The sequence below is a fragment of the Herpailurus yagouaroundi genome, unplaced genomic scaffold (assembly GCF_014898765.1).
Source record: "Herpailurus yagouaroundi ecotype Mexico unplaced genomic scaffold, PumYag 322, whole genome shotgun sequence".
NCBI classification, from domain to species: Eukaryota; Metazoa; Chordata; class Mammalia; order Carnivora; family Felidae; genus Herpailurus; species Herpailurus yagouaroundi.
Genome location: NW_024412539.1, coordinates 619,186 through 639,848, shown reverse-complemented (window position 1 = coordinate 639,848; position 20,663 = coordinate 619,186). Strand labels below are relative to the sequence as shown.

At 44.4% G+C, this 20,663-nt stretch overlaps 1 long non-coding RNA gene across 3 annotated transcripts in view; it reads left to right on the top strand.

Moving 5' to 3' along the window:
- The window catches only part of LOC121021814 (uncharacterized), a 100,645-nt gene continuing 79,982 nt past the window's right edge, over window positions 1–20,663 (top strand). For all 3 annotated transcript variants that reach the window (XR_005786691.1, XR_005786692.1, XR_005786690.1), the window contains exon 1: window positions 1–1,564. This is a non-coding gene — a long non-coding RNA (uncharacterized LOC121021814). The remainder of the gene's footprint in view (window positions 1,565–20,663) is intronic.

Sequence of the window (20,663 nt, the reverse complement as noted above, 5' to 3'; positions counted from 1 at the left end):
AGGGACCAGTCCCAAGTGGATCCGCGCCGAGGAGCACGGGAAAACGAGTCCCGCGGTGACGCCTCTTTGGAGGCTCTGGGTTGTGAGAACTACAACTCCCACAAGGCTGCGCGCGGCGGGCTCATTGCTGGGAGGTAATTTCTTGCCCCAGACTTTGCATCTCGCTCCCCAGCAGCTGAGGGTCCAAGTCTCCGGGACTGGGTGGTCAATGTAGTTGGTAGGAATGAATCCGCGACTTTGCCTGGCCGATAAGGTAGGAAAAGAGAAGACTGGGGTAGAACTGGGTGATAGAGGGGAGTAATTTTGTGTCTAAGGCGTGTAGGACCCTTCCGTCCTGGAAGCTGGGGTCTGTGAGGCTAAGAGTCCAGACACCAATTTACTGAGTGATCACCTCTTGCGAAGGATGGCACTAGGCGTTTTATATTTAATCTTCACTTACCAAGATTAAAGATTAAACGGCCCCTTCTGAATTCAAAGAGGCCCAAGTTGTCGCATACACGTAGAACTTTAAGCTCACTTATATCCATATTTCTTGTGGAAAAATCCAGGGCCTGCCTGTGAGTGTCCCAGTGACTAAACACCTTAATTTACAAAGGACAGTGTGACCTGTAAGCACCTGTTGGTCTGGTTTCTCTTGCATATGGGACTGCCTCAAGCCTGGGTTCTAAATCTTGACAACAGAACATAATGGAACCAGCTGTGTCTGAAGGCAAAGGTCAAGTTGAGAGGAGAGACCTGTGTGAGAAGACTCTGAATATAGGCCATCTAACCAGTTCCTAAATCCTTCTGATTTTTAGTCCTGGATCAAACTGGGCCAAATCTGAAGACAACATACTTACGGAGTATGACTTCTGACCTGGATCTAAGCTTGTTGAGCAAGCTGCAAGGTTATGAATACGCTACTATGGGGGAAGGGTGATTTTGGAACGGGCTCATTGTCACAGTTTTCCCCCTGGCCTCACCCCTGCCTGGTTGGACTCTCTTCAAAGTCTTATTGTGCATCCTGATGTGAGTACAAACTGAAAGCTGTTTTTTCTATAGGCCCGGGAGTGCCAGACAACACTGCTTTGGAAACTATAATCCCTGTAGTTAGAGATATCTGTTCTCCACAGCATGGCAAAACATGGTACAACTCTTGTGCGGAAGGACCCTGATAATTTGAACAGCTTCGGCAGCTTCAGTACATCAGGGTAAGCTTTAAGATGATGTAACGTTGGCATCTGGGAACCAGTACCTTCGGCCACAATGGACAGGCCACCCTAGCCCACACCCTCCACTCTGGCAGCCTCAGCACAAGTTTGTCAAGCATCAGGAGCAGCACCTTCGACCTATATAAGCAAGAGCAGCGGGACACACACATTGGCCGGGACACACGTGTGGTTGGGGTGACTGCACTGGGGATATCTTAGCAGTGGATCTCCGCAGGAAGCCAGAGCAGGTTAGGTTGGAAAATGACAGATTCTGTGTGGTGGCTGAGAGCACTGTTTGTCAGCACATATGCGACAACTCTTGGGGAGTCCTATAAATATTGAGTACGTGATGCATGGTGGTGCTGGTACTGCTGGTAAGTGCCATTTGTTTGTTTGTTTATAATTTTTTTTTTTTTTAAGTGAGCTGCGGTTTAAAGGAAAGGCTAGACATCGTGAAGTCATGCCCTAGGGTCTGGGGATGGCCCCGGGGGGAGAGGGGAGGAGGTGGACGAACTGAACTGCTGTTGTTGTGACCCCAGTTTTACCATCAGGCAGGGATGGCTTGGGAAACCCACCAAATTGTGTGCAGACAGTGGCATTTAACATGATGCCCAAATTGGTTTTCATCATGAGATTAGATAAGAAATAACCACATTCACTTGTTTTATGTGCAACGGTGAGCACAGAGTCTGGTTCATAGTAAGTACTCCAAAAATACTTGCCGAGTGAAATTATAGGATCTATCACAGGGATGCTGTTGAGAACATTGTCCATTTCATCGCATTTTGCTCCCTATATAAATCTCCTCCTGAGAAATTTCTTTTAGAGTAACGTGTTAGCCTTAGAACGAGGATTACAAACTATGAAGATTACTTTTCCTTCATTTTTACTGGGTTGACAGGAAACTTGGAGCCTACTTCTAAACTTAACTACAGCAAATATTTGGTCAGTATAACTGTGGCCTTTTCTTCCAGGGTATCACCCTGGATGGGAAGGGAGCAAGATTGGGGAAAGGCTGTTCCGAGTGTGAAACATTTAGGAGGGAGTTAACGGGAGAGAGAGGGAGGAAGGAGTCAAGGATCACTGGTAAATTCCTGACTTGGGCAGCTCCACGAGAATGCCTTTTTACCTGGAAGGGGGTTGAGCGGAAGTTGCCAAGGTAATTTTGAATATATCTGATGTGAGGTACCCGTGAGGCATCTAAGTAGAAATGCCTTCTAGATAATTGGTTGTGTGCGTCTGGAGCTCAGATGGGAATGTATACATGAGGTTCTTCTGCACCTAGTTATTAGCTGAAACAATAGGCTTGGGTAAGATTCATGGGGCGAGTGGATAGAGTGAGGCAAGCAAAAAAAAGGGGGCTAGGACAGGACTCTAGGAGCCGGCCGTTTAAGGGAAGGGCAGAGGGAGAGAAGCCTGAGAAGGAAAGTGGGAAGGAGCAGCACAGAGATAAGGAAGCCAAGGTTCCAAGAAGGGAATGGACGACAGTGTCAAATAGAACTGAAAGGTCCGATAACGTGCAGACTGAGTGTCCACTGGATTTAACGACAAAGGAATTTGGGGTCATTTTAGTGAGAGAAGTTGCAGGAAAATAGCAGGGTGGGAATTAAACAGAAGTGGGCAGCAAGTGGGCAGTAAGTGTAGACATCTTGAAGAAGTTTAGCCGACAAGAGGAGGTGAATGAGTACAGTCGCTGGAGGTGTTTGGTTCATGAAGTTAAGGGAGAATCGTCTTGAAGATGGGAGATGTTTGCACAGTTGACCCTTGAACAACACAGGTGTGAGCAGGGCGTGTACGCTTACACATGGATGTTTTTTCAGTAATTACAGTACATACTGTAAGTGTGTTTTCTCTCCCTTATGATTTTTTTAATGTTTATTTATTTATTTGGAGAGAGACAAAAGTGCATGCATGTGGGGGAGGGGCAGAGAGAGAGGGAGACAAAGGATCCCAAGTGGGCTCAGAGCTTACAGCAGAGAGCCCCATATGGGGCTCCAACTCACGAACTGTGAGATCATGACCTGAGCTGAAGTCGCCTGCTTAACCAACTGAGCCACCCAGGCGCCCCTCTCCTATATGTTTTTCTTAATAACATTTTCTTTTTACTAGTTTGCTTGATTGTAAGCCTACGGTACCTAATACACATAACGTACAAACTGCATGTTAACTGACTGCTTGTGTTACCAGTAACACTCCTGGTCGACAGTAGGCTGTTAGTGGTTAAGTGTTTGGGGAGCCAAAAGTTATAGGTGGACTTTTGACTCCGGGCGCCGGGAGGGAGAGGTCAGCACTTCTAACCCCGTGTTGTCTGAGGGTCAATTGTACATATGTTTAAATGTTGATAAAAAGAAGGCTGTGGATACGGAGAGGTTAAAAATATGAGACAGGATAGAAGATCGAGTGGAGCGCTCAGGAGGGTAGGAAAAGGGGACAAATGAACTCGGATGTCATAATTAGCCTCAGAAGGAGAAAGTACATATTTTCCATGTTGACAGGAGGAAAAGTAGAAAGGGTAGGTGTGTGTGAATGGAGTTACGTTTCTTTTTTTTTCTTTTTTTTTTAATGTTTATTTATTTTTGAGAGAGAAAGAGAGACAGAGCCTGAGCAGGGGAGGGGCAAACAGAGAGAGAGAGAGAGACACAGAGCTCGTAGCTCTAGGCTCCGCGCTGTCAGCACAGAGCCCAACACGGGGCTGGAACTCACGAACCATGAGATCATGACCTGAGCCAAAGTCAGACGCTTAACTGACTGAACCACTCAGGCACCCCATGAATGGAGTTACATTTTTATAATGGGGATTTTAGAGTTTTTTTTTTTTTCCTTTAATGGTTTCTTTTTTCTGCAAAATCAGTATGTGTATGGGAAGGGAGCCAGGCTTGATGCTTTTGAAGATTTGAGGATCATGGGAAAGTGAAATATTCACAGTACACACAAGTGAGGGTAGTGCACCATTGCCTGGTGCATTGGAATCACCTGGAGGGTTTGTCCAAGTGCAGGTTCCAGGGCACCATTGAGTCTTACAGATCAGGGTGGGGTCCAGGACTCTGCAATTTTAGTAATTTTAGTTTTAGACAAGTACCCCCAGGTGATTCTGATATAGGAGCTCTTCAGATCACACTTTCAGCACTACTGATAGTTATTTTAGTACAGGGGGATTTTTTATAAAAATGGGAGAAAATTGCCAGTAGAGAGGAAGCAAGACAAAAAGGAATCATTGATAGGACAAAGCCCTTAAGGAGGTGGGAGAAGGTATGATAAAGAAAGGAGGAAGGATCCACCTTGGACAGGAGAAGTCCCACCTCTCCAATTAAGATCAGCCATCCACAGGAGGGTTATGTCTTTCATTAAGGGTCACCTCTTCAGCAAGATAGGGAAGAAGGAGGTAAAGACACACATTGAGGCAGGTAAGGCTGATAGTTTCACCTCCAACAAATTATTTCCCCCAGTGATGGGTTTTCTCTTTTCCCCAAAAAGTTTGGAAAAGAGAAAACCCATCAATAGTAATAAGAATAAAAATAATAATGTTACTTATGTATTATCATATTAATTATAAAGATATAACATAAGTACATAATTCTAATTGGATTGCTGGGTAGTTTGAATTAGAGCCCCTGCCCGTGTAACATCTGGACCTATAATATGAGCCCCAGATAGATACTGCTAAACTTATGCTGGGGAAGGGGTTAGTAATTTGTGTGCTATATCGCGTGTGTGGTATCCCTCCAACATGTGAGATTAAAACGTTGGTTTTCCTTCAGAACTTCTCACCAGGAAGTCTCTCTCTTCCTGTTATCACCTCAGTGATTGATGGCTTCCTCGATTATTTTCTTGAATATCATTTAGCACTTGTTGGGTCACAAGTGGCAGAAAACTTGATTCAAGCTGGGTTAACAGGAGGAAAGAAAAGAGAGGAGTTGATTAGCCCACGTTAATGGAAAACTTCAGAACTGCCTCAGGCTTAGCTGGCTAGAAGCACTGATAACATTGGTTTCTAATGAAAAGAAATGGGCAGAAGCCCTGAATGGATGTTTTTCCAAAGAGGACATACAGATGGTTTCTGGCTTCTTTTGCGGCCTCCAGCTTCCTTTCTCTCTCTCTGTTGCTTTTAGCCTCAAACTGTGTAACTTCAAACTGTCTGGCGACTGCTAGGCTGCCCCTGGTTTGCACCGTGGCCGTCGCTCTTCCCCATTCAGCTTAGCTGGAAACAATGAGCTTTTTTTCCCTTCATGCAAACAGAGATCCTGGGCCTCAGAATCACTTGCCAGATTCGGGACACATGCTTAATTTCTGAACAAATCATTTCTGACCATCCCTGGAGTTGATGGGGAAGTAAGTGAAACCCACCCAAAGCAAACGAGCAGAGGGGTGAAAGCAGCTCTTCAAAGGAGACTCAGAGAACTGTTCTCAGCAGCAAAGGGACAATGGATGGTGAGGGGACACAGCAGATGTCTTCCACACCTTTCTCCCGTCTTTCGTCCTGTTATTAATCAACCCCCTGTGCGCCTTGTCGGGCTCACGGCGAAGTTGCTCACCTTTCAGCAGAGGGACGTGGGCTTAATCCTCTCCTGCAGCTCTTAGAACTCCAATTAGGTATGTCTACCTCTGCCTCTGTACCTCCGTCATTTCCTTGTGTAAACACTTGTATTGGCTCCCCTTTGCCCACAGGATGATTCTTGGTATCAGTGTTCAGTGGCCCACCAGTCTGGTATTCCGTGCTGCTTTATACCCGGAATACTGGTATTTCTATTGGTGTCATACTGTTAATTTAGGAGTTTAAAAAAAAATCTCAATTATTTATGTCTTGACATACCACAGACATGCTTCATTAAGACTTGGACTATATAGATGGGGCACCTGGGTGGCTCAGTCGGTTGAGCGTCCGACTTTGGCTCAGGTCATGATCTCATAGTTTGTGGGTTCGAGCCCCGCATCAGGCTCGGTGCTGACCGCTTGCTCAGAGCCTGGAGCCTGCTTCAGATTCTGTGTCTCCATCTCTCTCTGCCCCTCCCCTGCTCACGCTTTGTCTCATTCTGTTTCTCAAAAACAAATAAATGTAAAAAAAAATATTTTTAAAGACTTTGACTATAGGTGAGCTTGTTGAGAAAGCTGTCTTCTATACTTCCATAAACTTCAAGCAAAAGAAGAAAATAGCAACCACCAAAGGAAAGCTTCTAATGCAGAAATGATTCTTATCTATTACAAAGACTTTCCAGCAAATGGAATATGAACAGACACTATTGGCATTAATATGGTATCTGCATTAACATCTCTACTTAGGTAAGATAAAATAGGAAGATGAAAACAAATGAGAAATACTTTTTTGGAAGATACACACACACACGCATATATACACATATATATATATATATATATATATATATATATATATATATATATATATGGCTTGTAGCTTGTAACCAATAAAAAAATTGTTAGGGGTGCCCGGGTGGCTCAGTTGGTTGAGTGCCCGACTTTGGCTCAGATCATGATCTCAGGGTTCGAGGGTTCAAGCCCCACATCAGGCTCTGTGCTGACAGAGCCTGGAGCCTGCTTCAGATTCTGTGTCTCTCTCTCTCTGCCCCTCCCATGCTCATGCTCTGTCTCTCTGTCTCTCTCTTTCTCTCTCAAAAATAAATAAACATTAAAAAAATTTTTAATAAAAAAATTGTTGTTTCTGCAGAGAAACAAAACATTGCCCCCCTCCAAATTTCCTCAAAGTTATCTCCCAAGAGATAGGATTGTTTGAAGATCATAGGCTAGAGAAAAATATTTGAGAACAGCTTACAATTATCTCCTTATTATTCCCTTAACCAGTGTAGATTCAGAAAGAAACTTTCAGCAACTGGAAAGTTTTTCATAACTCAATGATGACATCATTGAAAGACCAAGATCACTTTTTTATTTTTATTTTTTTTATTTTTATTTTTTTAATTTTTTTTTCAACGTTTTATTTATTTTTGGGACAGAAAGAGACAGAGCACGAACAGGGGAGGGGCAGAGAGAGAGGGAGACACAGAATCGGAAACAGGCTCCAGGCTCTGAGCCATCAGCCCAGAGCCCGATGCGGGGCTCGAACTCACGGACCGCGAGATCGTGACCTGGCTGAAGTCGGACACTTAACCGACTGCGCCACCCAGGTGCCCCTAAGATCACTTTTTTAAAAAGATCATAATTTTTTTTCATTTTGTTGTTGTCGATTTCAATTCATTTTTAACTCTCAATTAAACTTTATGTAGTGCTTAAGCAACATTTTATCTTTATATTAGAGCATATTTAATATATATTCAGTATATTTACATTTTACTTACGAGTATCAATTTTTGTATTTGTAATGTATTAAATACTTTGTTTTACTGATCTCAAGTACTTAAAATACATTATGTGAAATAAATACCAAATACACTGACATTTTACTTTAGTATTTAAGTGACTCTTTAGCTTGGCACTGGAGGCCCTTCCAGTCAGCTCCCTGTCCATATTTACAGCCTCCCTCACGCTGTCCCTACTCCTGGGATAGATGTATTTATCTATGTCTCCTTTGCCAAATAAAACTTGGATCTGGCTACCTCCATAATTTTGCTGGGGGCTCCTTTTCCTGTTTCTCTGCCTGTAATGCTTCCATTGAACAAGCACAACTGGTAGAATGGAATCTTAAGGCAAATTCATTTTTGACCCCCCACTGTCTCTTTACATCTCACCAAGGGGCTGTCTCTTCCTTGCCCTTAGAGGAGACAAAGGTTGTCCCTCAGAGGTAATAAAAGCACTCAGTCACTTTTTAAGTCACAAAATAAAGTGCCAATCAGGAATTAAAATGGCAGTCCAAGAGGAGAATTAGAACTTGAACCTCGAAGTTTCTCCCCTCCTCACGCTTGGGCTGACCGTAGGCTAGAAGTTTGACATTTGAAGGTGAGGAAGAGAAGCATTCTTGGCTTCTCTTTCCTCCTCGAATGTTCCTTCTTCTCTTCTTCCATTGTATCAACCTATCTCTGACCCCTTCAGGGTCTGGAGTTTGGGGAGGGACATTAGTAAAGAGGAATTAGGAAGGGAAATTAGCACAACCCTTGTTGATAAGTACGTACTGTGGAAATGATCGAACCGGTGCTGTCTGAACCTTGCAGCTGGTTAAAGTTGATTGCTCTTTTAGGGACTTTTTCGTGGGTTCCCCAGAGACCTTCCCTTTCCCCACACTTCACCCTGAGGTATGGCACAGCAGTCCCCCATCCAGCTTGCTTCTGCTAAGGCCCCCACCCCTGCGGGAGGTCATTTTGAGCAGACTGACTCCCTTTCCCTCGGGGACCTCCTCTGGTCCCTTGGAAGGAAGCACTGTTTCCCCAGGTGGCCTCTGGGAGTGTGACTGCTTCCCCACACCTCAGCCCTCTAGATTTACATGTCTCAAGTACATGCCAGGTGGCAGTCCTGTGTGCCTCAAACTGCCAGAGACACACATTAAGCTCTGCAGGTGGCTCCCTCAAAGTCCTGCGCTGTAATTTGAGGTAAGGAGCATATCTCCCTCTCTCTCCTCCTTCACCCTTGGGGAGGAGGGTAGAATTCTTCACACTCAGTAGTTCTCTCTCCAAAGAAATGCTTTGTTCAAAATGCTTCCTCTCTCCAGTTCAACGTCCCTTTATGCCATCAATGTAGGTGACAATTTAAGAGCTACCTGCCTCTCTTCCCCCACTTTTTACCACCTACTTTGAAAGTGTTTGCAGTTTGGTCCAACACACAGCTCTGGAATGTGCCTCAGCGGAAGCTTTCATTTTCTCATCTTGTTACAACCCTAAAGTTCACTTTCATGCCTCTACGTCAACAAAATCTTCTTCATCACCCCCAAGGTAGTCATTTTTTTACTTCACTGAACTGCTAGCTATGGATTGTCATGCCATTCACGTGGCGCTTATTTTCTACCTTGTGCCGAGGTATACTTCGGAGACATTGTGAGCTCAGTGCCAGACCTCCCTGCAAAATAGCGAGCCAAATGAATTTTTTGGTTTCCTAGTGCGTACGAAAGTGACGTTGCCATTGTGCTGTGGTATATTAAGCGTGCGGTAGTGTTATATCTTAAAAGTGCATATACCTTAATTAAAAAACACTTTATCACTAAAAAATGCTAACCACCAACTGTGCTTTCGGCAAGTCATAATCCTTTTTGCTGGTAGAGGGTCCTGCCTCAATGTGGTCAATTGGCTGCTGACCCATCAGGGGTGCAGGATGGTGGTTGCCGAAGGTTGGGTCGTTGCACAATTTCTTACGCTAAGACAGCAGTGAAGTTTCTATGTCAATTGGCTCTTCCTTTCACAAACAATTTCCCTGTAGCATGTGCTGTTTAAGAGCATTTTAGGGGAGGCTGGGTGGCTCAGTTGATTAAGTGTCCGACTCTTGACCTCAGCTCAGGTCATGATCTCATGGTTTGTGAGATCGAGCCCCACCTCAGGCTCTGCACTGACAGCGTGGAGCCTGCTTGGGATTTTCTCTCTCCCTCTCCCCCCACACCCCACCGTGCATGTGCGCTCTCTCTCTCTCTCTCTCTCTCTCTCTCTCAAAATAAATACCTGAACTTTAAAAATAAAGTTTAATAGCACTTTACCCATAGTAGGACTTCTCTCAGAATGGAACCCATCCTCTCAAACCCTGCCGCTGCTTTACTGAGTGTATGTAATATTAGGTAATGTCCTGAATCCTTTGTTGTCATTTCAACAAGCTTCACAGCGTCTTCACCAGGAGTAGATTCCATCTCAGGAAACCGCTGTCTTTGTTCATCCATCAGGAGCCGCTCCTCCTCTATTCAAGTTCGATCATGAGATGGCAGCCACTCAGTCCCGTCTTCAGGCTCCACTTCTAATTCTCTTGCTATTTCTACCACATCTGCGGTTACTGTCTCCACTGAAGTCTGGAACCACTCAAAGTCGTCCAGGAGAGGTGGATTCAACTTCTTCTAAACTCCTGTTAATGCTGACATTTTGACCTCTTACCATGAGTCATGTATGTTCTTAATGGTATTACGATGGCAAATCCTTTCCAGGTTTTCCATTTACTTTGGCCAGCTCCATCAGAGGAATCACTATCTATGGCAGCTACAGCCTTATGAAATGTATTTCTTAAATAGACTCAAAAGTTGAAATGACCCCTTGACCCATGAGCTGTGGAAGGGATGTTGTGTTAGCAGACATGAAAGCAACATGAATCTTGTTGTACATCTCCATTGAAGCTCTTGGGCACCCAGGTGCATTGTCAATGAGCAATAATATTTTCAGAGGAATCTTTTTTTTTTTCTGAGCAGCAGGTCTCAACAGTGGGCCTAAAATATTCAGTAAATCATGTTGTAAACAGATGTGCGGTCATCCAGGCTTTGTTTTTCCATTTCCGTTTAGAGCATAAGCAGAGTAGATTTACCATAGTTCTTAAGGGCCCTAAGATTTTCATAATGGTAACTGAGCATCGGCTTCAACTTCGAGTCACCAGCTGTATTAACCTCTAACAAGAGGTGGGGCGCCTGGGTGGCGCAGTCGGTTAAGCGTCCGACTTCAGCCAGGTCACGATCTCGCAGTCCGTGAGTTCGAGCCCCGCGTCGGGCTCTGGGCTGATGGCTCGGAGCCTGGAGCCTGTTTCCGATTCTGTGTCTCCCTCTCTCTCTGCCCCTCCCCTATTCATGCTCTGTCTCTCTCTGTCCCAAAAATAAATAAACGTTGGAAAAAAAAAAAATTTAAAAAAAAAAAAAAAAAAACCTCTAACAAGAGAGTCAGCCCGTCCTTTGAGGCTTTGAAGTCAGGCAGTGCCTTCTCCTGCTGTAGTCATCAAAGTCCTAAATGGCATCTTCTTCTAATATAAGGCTGTTTGTCTACATTGAAAACCTGTTGTTTAGTGTAGCCACCTTTGTTAATTGTCTTAGCTGGATCTTCTGGATACCTTCCTGCAGCTTCTGCATCAGCACCTGCTGCTTCCTCCTGCACTTTTAGGTTACAGAGATGGCTCCTGTCCTTAAACCTTACGAACCAACCTCTCCTAGCTTCAAACTCTTCTTCAACTTTCTCACCTTGCTCGGCCTTCATAGAATTGAAGAGAATGAGGGCCTTGCTCTGGCTCAGGCTCAGGCTCTGGCTTTCAACACGCCTTCTTCATGAAGCTTAATCATTCTAGCTTTTGATTTAAATTTTTTTTTCAACGTTTTTATTTATTTATGGGACAGACAGAGACAGAGCATGAACGGGGGAGGGGCAGAGAGAGAGGGAGACACAGAATCGGAAACAGGCTCCAGGCTCCGAGCCATCAGCCCAGAGCCCGACGCGGGGCTCGAACTCACGGACCGCGAGATCGTGACCTGGCTGAAGTCGGACGCTTAACCGACTGCGCCACCCAGGCGCCCCTAGCTTTTGATTTAAAGTGAGAGACGTGATTCTTCCTTTCCCTTGAATACTTACAGACCATTGTAGGGTTATTAATTGGCCTAATAGTATTGTGCCTCAGGGAATAATGAGGACTGAGAAGAGGGACAAAGACATGAGAATGCTCGGTGGCTGGAGCATTCAGAACACACACAACATTTATAGATTAAGTTTGCCAATGGTGCCCCAGAACAATTACAGTAGTAACATCAAAGATCGCCGGCCAACAAATATAACAATAATGAAAAAGTGTAAAATACTGCAAAGATTACCAAAATGTAATGCAGAGAAACAAAGCAAATGCTGTTGGGAAAATGACACCGACAGACTTGTTTGATGCAGGATTGCCACAAACCTTTAATTTATAAAAGAAAAAAAAAAAAAAACCACAGTATCTGTGAAGCGCAATAAATTGAGGTATGCCTGTATTTAAGTATGCTTATTTCCACCAAAAATGTTTAGTTCCTCAAAGGTAGAGGCCATGCATCTTTCATTTTTATATCACTGAAGTCTTACACATAATGTGTGGATAATATTCATCATATCCAACAAATGGATTGCTCAATATTGCTGTGTATTATAAAGTCTTGGAAAGTAGGTAATATCTTCAGTTCAACCCGTGTTTATTGACTGTGTGCTGAGTTTCAAGCAGTGTGCCGGGTAGAAGATACAGGCATAGACAAGATGCGTCCTGTCTAGGTGGAGCTCAGGGGCTGGGATATTACAAAAAATGACATGACTCAATAAAGATGTGATCTAAAGTTGTGCACAAGAGGGAGTGGTTAACCCTAACCAGAAGGCTCAGGGAGGTCTTTGTGAAGTTGGAACTATCTGAACAAATTTGAAAATTGAGCTATAATTTACATATCATAAAATTCACCCTTTTAAAGTATAAAATTCAGTGGTTTTTAGTATGTTCGTAAAGCTGTACAACCATCCCTGCAGTCTAATTCCTGAACATATTCATTACCCCCAAAGGGAACTTCAGACTCATTATCAGTCACTCTCCATTCCTCCGTTCCCCCAGCCCCTGGCAACCACTAATCTACTTCCTCTGTGGATTAACCAATTATAGACATTTCATATCAATGGGATCGTATAATATGTAGCCTTTTGTGTCTGGCTTTTTCACCTAGCGTGATGTCCTCAAGGTTAATCCACATTGTAGCACATATCAGAATTCCCTTCCTTTTTAAGGCCGAATAATATTCCATGGTATGTACACACCACTTCATCCAACATTTGGGTTATTTCCATGTTTTGGCTATTGTTAATGATGCTGCTACAAATATGGGTGCACCAATGTCCATTCAAGTCCCTTTCAGTTCTTTTGGGTAGGTCCCCAGACGTGGAACTGCTGACTCTTATGATAACTCTATGTTTAACTTTTTTGAGGAACTGCCATATTTTCCACAGCAGCTACATCATTTTACATTCCCACCAGCAATGCGTAAGTGATCCAATTCCTTCACGTCGTTGCGAATGCTTATTTTCTGTTTTTCATTTTGTTTTTGTTTATTTATAATAACCATCCTAATGAGCATGAAGTGGTATTTCATCGTGGTTTTGGTTTGCATTTCCCCCAATGACTAGTGATGCTGAGCATCTTTTCGGTTGCTTATTAGCCATTTGTGTATACTCTGGGGAGAAATCTCTAATCAAAAAGTTCATTTTTAAAAATGTTTATTTATTTTTGAGAGAGCGCAAGCAGGGGAGAGGGCAGAGAGAGGGGGACAGAGAATCCCAAGTGGGCTCTGCGCTGACAGGCTGACAGCAGAGAGCCTGGTGAGGGGCTCGAACTCACGAACCGTGAGGTCACAACCCAAGCCAAAGTCGGACTCTCAACTGACTGAGCCACCCAGGTGCCCCAAAAAGTTCATTTTTGAGTTTTGTTTGGCTTTTTTTTGTTTGTTTTGGGGAGTTCCTTATATATGTCAGTACCTTATTAGATATATGATTTGCAAATATTTTCTCCTATTCTGTGGGTTATCTTTTCGCTCCATTGATAATGTCCTTTGATACACGAAAGTCTTGAATTTGGGTGAAATCCAATTTATTTTTTTCTTTTGTTGCCTATGCTTCTGTTGTTACATGTGGGCACCACTTTTGAAACACAACTGTGTTTGGCAGAATAGTGCATTGTACTTAGTCATTGGAACCTGTTTGCGTTAAGTGTGTCGGTCATTTTCCAGGCTTAGCCAGTTGTAGAAAAGAGAGACGGAGCTACCTGAAGGAGAGGACTGGGGTAAGATGTTACCATGAGCACAGGGATTTTTGCCAATATTAGAGCAACAGCTGTCTGACAGGAACAAGGAAAAGAGTTGCTAGCAGGGGAGAGAATTGCATTGAGAAGAGGAAGCGCTTAAGTTCCCTGTTTCACAATTTGAACCAATCTTAGATGAAATGGCCTTACTGAAGTGGGGAAAGCAAATGTCATGAAAAAGCTGTGCAGTGCTTTTAAAAAACATCCCTCACAGTCCTCTTGGTTCTGTCCTATGAATTAGGGAAGCGTGCCATATGTGAGAACATGGTAAACGTGCTATGTAAGATTGTTTTGTTATTGTTTGTGTAGTAACTAAGCATGTGATGCGGGAGCCTAAGAACCGGGATCGAGGAGGGAAGGCATGGTTGTGGAAGGCACCTAGATCTCCCTTCCAGGAAAGACTTACTGCCCAACTGCAAGGGGTGTAATCAAGAGGAGCCTCTAGCTGTTAAATCCGTCTGATTGTGCCTCAGCTACAGAGGCCACTCTTCACCTGAGGTCGTGCCTTTCTGCGTGCAGCCTGCATTTGGTGACTGAGAAAGGTCAGGCCATTTTGACCCAATGTGGGACACTCATGTGGGCAGTGCTTGCTCTAAAGTGCTCTAGTGGGGTGGTAAAGCCTCTTCAGGTCTTTACTGCCTCCTCTGATTCATTCTCCTTCCACTCCCTTCCTTGCCCAAGTATCGATCCTTGACCAACATCTTCTACCTGAAATCCAGCTCGGCATCTGCTTCTGAAGAACCCAACCTGTGACCAGTGACCCTAATGATGATATAATCTAGACTCTTGTTTTTTTTAAATAATGAAAGTTATTTTTTCCAAATTCAAAATTATCCTCACTTATTTTTTTTTGAAATTTTCAGATTAAAAAAAAATTTTTTTAATATGAAATTTATTGTCAAATTGGTTTCCATACAACACCCAGTGCTCATCCCAACAGGTGCCCTGCTCAATGCCCATCACCCGCTTTCCCCTCCCTCACACCCCCCCCATCAACCCTCAGTTTATTATCAGTTTTTAAGAGTCTCTTATGGTTTGTCTCCCTCCCTCTCTAAAATTTTTTTTTTTTTTTTTTTTTTTGCCTTCCCCTCCCCTGTGGTCTTCTGTTAAGTTTCTCAGGATCCACATAAGAGTGAAAACATGTGGTATCCGTCTTTCTCTGTATGGCTTACTTCACTTAGCATAACTCTCTCCAGTTCCATTCACGTTGCTACAAAAGGCCATATTTCATTCTTTCTCATTGCCAAATAGTATTCCATTGTGTCTGTAAACCACAATTTCTTTATCCATTCACCAGTTGATGGACATTTAAGCTCTTTCCATAATTTGGCTATTGTTGAAAGTGCTGCTATAAACATTGGGGTACAAGTGCCCCTATGCATCAGCACTCCTGTATCCCTTGGGTAAATTCCTAGCAGTGCTATTGCTGGGTCATAGGGTAGATCTATTTTTAATTTTTTGAGGAACCTCCACAGTGTTTTCCAGAGTGGCGGCACCAGTTTGCATTCCCACCAACAGTGCAAGAGGGTTCCCGTTTCTCCACATCCTCTCCAGCATCTCTAGTCTCCTGATTTGTTCATTTTGGCCACTCTGACTGGCATGAGGTGATATCTCAGTGTGGTTTTGATTTGTATTTCCCTGATGAGGAGTGACGTTGAGCATCTTTTCATGTGCCTGTTGGCCATCGGGATGTTTTCTTTAGAGAAGTGTCTATTCATGCTTTCTGCCCATTTCTTCACTGGATTATTTGTTTTTGGGGTGTGGAGTTTGGTGAGTTCTTTATAGATTTTGGATACTAGCCCTTTGTCTGATCTGTCATTTGCAAATATCTTTTCCCATTCCATTGGTTGTCTTTTAGTTTTGTTGGTTGTTTCCTTTGCTGTGCAGAAGCTTTTTATCTTCATGAGGTCCCAATAGTTCATTTTTGCTTTTAATTCCCTTGCCTTTGGAGATGTGTCAAGTAAGAAATTGCTGTGGCTGAGGTCAGAGAGGTTTTTTCCTGCTTCCTCCTCTAGGGTTTTGATGGTTTCCTGTCTCACATTCAGGTCCTTTATCCATTTTGAGTTTATTTTTGTGACGTGTGTAAAAAAGTGTTCTAGTCCTCACTTCTTGTAGAATGAAGTAAATATTTCAACAGAAAGAAAAAAAAAATCACTCGTAATGTTGTCCGCCATCTTTGGAAACCATTTCTCACAGCGTTGGGTAACTATTCTAACATTTGGGTGGGTCATTATTTACTTATGCCTTGAATGATTATTGTTGTTTATTCTTTTTTTTTTTTTTTAGTTTTTTACCAGCATAAATAATGCTACCATGCATGTTCTCGTGCATGAAAGTTTTTATGTGTTCTAAATTATTTTCTTAGGCTCCAGTCCCAGAATTACTGGGTTAAAGGTGAGCCATTTTAAAGGCTCTTATCGGATAGTTTTCCAAAGATTTGAACCAGCTTTTACTATTACCAACAGAGTACAACAGGGCATTGGGGTGCCCCTTTCAGTGCCTTTTCCCTATCATTTCATAGATGAGATAATTACTGGTTAGTCATTTGTGACAGTGAAGAGTCTCCTGAATCTTCAATTAGATTAGTTCTCTTTTGCCCAAATGTGTATAAAACCCAAAAGTGCAAAGCAGCTCTTCTCATCAGCTTACCAGTGTACTTTATTCTTAGACGTGGAATGCTAACTCTCGGGATGCTTTTGTGGGGAAGAAGGAATAGGTGTGATGGTAAATGTGCAGAGATGCCCCCCTGGGGAGCGATTGGAGACAAATCACAGAAGCTGTGGCCTTGAAAAGAACTGTCCAGGCAGAGAATACACCAGTGGACAGGCACCCTGGACCCAGTGGGTCCCCTCGTTTCTGTCACGGTGCTGTGCGTGTGTGGTAGCAGTGGGCCCAAAACACAAGAAAACCTGGGGACACCCAGACAGTAGTGTTATTTCACTTTACAAACGGTGATATTCTACACCTGTAGAATATTCTATACCTGTAGGTGTTCTACACCTGTTCCATAACCTTCTCTTTTTTTACTTAATATGTCATAAAGTTTCCATGTCATTAAATACGTGTCTATACATGGTTTGAATAGTTTGCATTAGGCTAAATAAAATATATAGATTCTGAAACAGGTCTTAGTATTTTCGTTTTATTTTTATTTTTTTAATTTTTTTTTAACGTTTATTTATTTTTGAGACAGAGAGAGACAGAGCATGAACGGGGGAGGGTCAGAGAGAGGGAGACACAGAATCGGAAACAGGCTCCAGGCTCTGAGCCATCCGCCCAGAGCCTGACGCGGGGCTCGAACTCCCGGACTGCGAGATCGTGACCTGGTTGAAGTCGGACGCCCAACTGACTGAGCCACCCAGGCGCCCCAGTATTTTCATTTTAAAGATGAAGGCACTGATGGGCAGAAAGCTTTACAAACTTGTACAGTTCCCACAATTAGTAAGTGGAGTAACTCCCATTGAACTGAAGTCACATCTGAGTCCAGAACCCAAGATTTTTCATTATACCATGTGACCCTCCAGGCATAAACAGTTAAGCCCAACACCAACCCCGTTCTTTTGACTATCTGGCAGGAGCTATGCAGAGTGGGGGGTGTGTATCAGCAGGCAGAGTTGTAGAAATGCAGCTCCCAACCACCATCCCCCTGAAGTTTTTCTGTTCCTTTGCAATTAACAAGCTTACAGCAATTTAAATTCAGTTCAGTCACGTAACCATTAGGCACTGGGAACACAGAGATTAACAGGGATGCCGGTTTAAACAGCTGTGTCTGCCTCAACACGTTTCAAACACGAGGGCAAAGGGGAAACATGTTCATGCCTGTGTGCCTACCACACGCTCACGTGCCACCCCGAGATCACTGCTGGTCCCTCACTTGTGTATGTACGGTCTCTGCCAGAGAAATGGGGCCTAATTAGAGTGGCACACATTTGCTCATATGTCAGATTCCTCTTGATACCAAAGGAAGCCTTTCTCTCTGGTTTTTAGTGATGAAGATACCAATTGTGATTTCCTCCCCATCGTATGCTACCACTAATGCTGATGTCCGATTTGGACAGGACACGAGCATTTGCCTCTTAGAAAGGGTGCCTCTGATCCCCACTAGAGGGCACTTGATGCTAATTCTGGGCCAGGTGCCATCCCTGGGGGCATTGGAAGTCTTCCTTCTGTGATCACTGGCTGTCAGATTCACAAAAAGGCCCTGGTGCTCGCTTTGTTTGTTCTAGAGAATGGTTGGGGAGTGTTTCCTTGGCCAGCTAGGAGAGGAGGAGAGAGTGGTGGGAGCATTCCCTGCCTGCCTGGCTTTCCTTAACGCCCCCTCCCCTGCCTTCCCTCCAGAACCTGTCCTTCAGGGCAGCAGGCCCTACAGAGAGTGGAGGCAGAAGGGTGTCACCTGCCTTCAAGAGCAATAACCATGCACACTGCCGCTCGGAGCCTGCAACGTTTGGAGGAGTGGATTAACCATGGAGGGGTTGCGAGAACTCCCAGTTCAGAACACAAAAGAAGAAAGAACAGAACACTGCGATGCAAAGATTTATGAGGGAGAAAGATTCACTAAGAAAAGGAAATTGGAAACCAAGGAAGCAGAATATTCAAAAGACAGCCATGCACCACGCATAATAATGAAGTTTCCCCGACTCCCTTTGGCTCAGGTCGGTCTCTTTAATAATTTATATAGCAACTCTCCTTCGTCTGCCAACAGGTGGGTCTCGGGGCTTTGCAAATGTTTCCTTATTGCTCCTTTCACCGTGTCCGAGAGGAAGGTCAGGGTGTCCAGAAGGCTTTCCTTTGGGCACCCAGATGGAGAAACAGCCTCTGTGTGCCTGCCATTTGCACAAGGTAATGGAGTGAGACTATGGCAGCTAGGGGACTAGCGGGCAGACTTCCTCGTTGGTGCCATATGGACCATGCCGAGGTCCCACAGGCCCCTCAAGAGGATGGGTTGGGGCTGAGGAGTGCAGGCAAATGTCCGTAGGTGAGTGGACTTTGCGATGGAGGCAGGCACTCAGACTGAACTGGACCCCTTTGCACAGTGGTGCCACCGAGACCTGATCTCTGGCTGTGTCTCGTTCGGTTGATTTATGATGTGGGGGATGCTCACCGCATGCTCTCTTGGCTCCCATCCCCCTAGTGTGGGCTCGTGTGTCTCCCCCCTGGGCTTGCAGCTAGCCCCCCTTTGCCCTCTCCCTTGGGGTTGGGACTGGGCACAATCACTGCCAGAAACCTGCTCCCCAGACCCCGTTTCTACCGTGCCCTCCCCAGACAGAAACCCTTTTGGGGTGGAACTCACAAGCAAGTTGTATCAGTCCTGCAGAGATGCTCTGTTTGTGTGATGTTTTAAAAAATATTTTGAATTTGTTTCCAATGTTGAACAGGGACGATTTTAGATAAAAATCTGAATTTCTAGGGGCGCCTGGGTGGCTCAGTCGGTTAAGCGTCCGACTTCGGCTCAGGTCATGATCTCACAGTTCGTGAGTTCGAGCCCCGCGTCGGGCTCTGGGCTAATGGCTCAGAGCCTGGAGCCTGCTTCACATTCTGTGTCTCCCTCTCTCTCTGCCCCTTCCCTGCTCATGCTGTGTCTCTCTCTGTGTCAAAAATAAATAAACATTAAAAAAAAATCTGAATTTCTAGCTTATGGGGGGAAAATTGAAGTATTTGTCAACATTAGTTCTGCACTTCCACATTACAGTGGATTGAGCAGAGTAGTGTCACTGCCTTCAGACAGGGCTTGTGTTTCCAGTTCACTTCTGTCCCTACACCTCCCCTGCCTACATATCTCCCCAGCTTTACTGCTAAGGGTGACCTGTCTGGGTCCCCTAGACCAAGCTTATGATTCTTGTTCTATGGCAGACCTTGACCCAGAACAGAGGGTCCCAGAGCAGCATTACCAAAGGGGTTCCAGCTTCATGGTCCTCATGCGCAGTGATGATAATTCCAAGTCTGGCTTTCAAAGAAAACACACATGCGCACGCACATGTGCACACACACATACACACACGTGCACACGCGTACGCACATGCACACACACACACACACAGACACACACACAAGTGATACTGTTTCTTAGCCAGGCAGTGTCACTAAGGATAGAAAGGAGGGGTCAGTTATAAAAAGAGATTATTGAACTGTGTTGTAAAAGCAATACAGTTTAGTAATTTGATTATGGGAAGTGAGGGAGAGAAAGAAGACAAGGATGTCTCCAGAATTTCTGGCTGAATAACTAGGAAGATAGTGGTGACATTTACTGAGAAGTGGAGGCCTGGAGGAGGGGCAGGTTTGGGGAGCACCAGATAGATGCAGAAAACAATTGGATCTCTGACTCCCAGGCTCAGTGGTGATGCCTGGACTGAAGATAGAGTTTGCAGAGCCACCAGCTCTGAGGTGGATGATGAAGCCATGAGAGTGAAGAGGTGGCCCAGGGAGGGGATGTGGTCTGAGAAGAGAATAAGGCCAAAGTTAAAGTATTAGGAAGCACCAGGCAGGGGAAGAGTCAGCAGGAGACTGGGAAGAGACTTCTCCTCACAGTGGCATGGTGACTATCAGAAGCTGGAGTCTCAGAAGCCCAGAGAGAAGAGAACTCCTAGAAGGGAGTGCTTAGAGAGGCCATATAAAATGGGGTGTGAAGGGAAGAATCTATTTGGGAGTTTGGAAAGAAGTCATTGTTTTGTTTTCAGGGAACAATAGTTGTAGGGATGGAGACAGGAGCCTTATTGCTGTGAGTTGACACATCAATGGGAGAAGAGTGGAAATGTGGTTGCCAACTATTCTTTTGAGAAGAAGAAGAAGAAGAAGAAGAAGAAGAAGAAGAAGAAGAAGAAGAAGAAGAAGAAG